Raw genomic sequence first — 1,310 nt, 5'->3', positions numbered from 1 at the left:
AAAATGTATATTCAGGAGTATACAGGCTAGCATTAAGTCGTAGGACCACAGGCACAATGATCATTTAACAGGGAGCTGATTGTAAATGCAGCCTTCCAAATCAATAGTTATGACTTCCTGTGGTCACTAGAATTCCCACAGGCTCAGTGGCAATGAAGAGCTGAAGTTAAGGAAGGTCAAATTCCTTCCCCTCCCTTTCCCCAGCACTGCACAGGAAACATCTTTTGGAAAAGTACATCGCTCTTCACAAAATTTGAGTCCAGCAGCACCTTTAAGACCAACAAAGTTTTATTCAAGGCACAACCTTTTGTGTGCAAGCACACTTCTTCAGATACAGTGAAGCAGAATTTCCCCACACATTACATATAGAAAGAAAACGGGGGGGGGGGGGGTGTTAGTTGCCAGGAAGAGCCAATTAGACTCAAGACAGAGACAGAGACAAAACTGAAAATTATCAGTCCATACATATAGTTATGTATTCTGTATGTTATGTATGTATAAATATAGGCATTTATACTGTATGTATACTACTCACCCTCTACCTATATGTATGGACTTGTAATTTATAATTTTGTTTCTGCCTCTGTTTTGACTCTAATTGGCCCTTCCTGATACCCCCTGTCTCTTTCTATATGTAATGGTTGTGCAAATTCTGTTTCACTGTATCTGAAGAAGTGTGCTTGCACACAAAATCTTATACCTTAAATAGAACTTTGTTGGTCTTAAAGGTGCCACTGGACTCAAACCATGTTCTACTGCTTCAGACCAACACAGCTACCCACCTGATTTCTATTCACAGACACTCTGGAAGGCAGTTTAGGAGAAGAGGCAGTCAAGTATGCATTGCTTTAATTCAGCCAATGGGGCTATTTGATAGGGTGTAGTGGTTAAGTGCACAACTCTAATCTGGGAGAACCGGGTTTGATTCCTCACTCCTCCACATGTACCTGGCTGGATGACCTTGGGCAAACCGTAGTTCTGATAAGAGCTGTTCTTGAAAAAGAGCAGTTTCTGTCAAGAGCTCTCTCAGCCCCACCTACCTCAAGGTGTCTGTTGTGGGGAGGGGAAGGGAAAGGAGTTTGTAAGTCGCTCTGAGACACCTTTGGGTAGTGAAGGGCGGGATATTAATCCAATCTCTTCTCTTCTTCTTCTTCTTCTTCTTCTTCACTTGGCAGCGCTTAGCATGAAAGAAATGTTTAAAAAGCTAACTTTCTATCTAATATATTCAGTACCTGGCATTAGATGTAGAAAAGAGCAAAAGTCTAGTAGCACCTTAAAGACTAACAAGATTTGTGGCAGAGTATGGACTT

Source organism: Gekko japonicus, unplaced genomic scaffold, assembly GCF_001447785.1.
Source record: "Gekko japonicus isolate JY-2015 unplaced genomic scaffold, Gekko_japonicus_V1.1 scaffold202, whole genome shotgun sequence".
Lineage (NCBI taxonomy): Eukaryota > Metazoa > Chordata > Lepidosauria > Squamata > Gekkonidae > Gekko > Gekko japonicus.
This window is presented reverse-complemented; position numbering follows the sequence as displayed.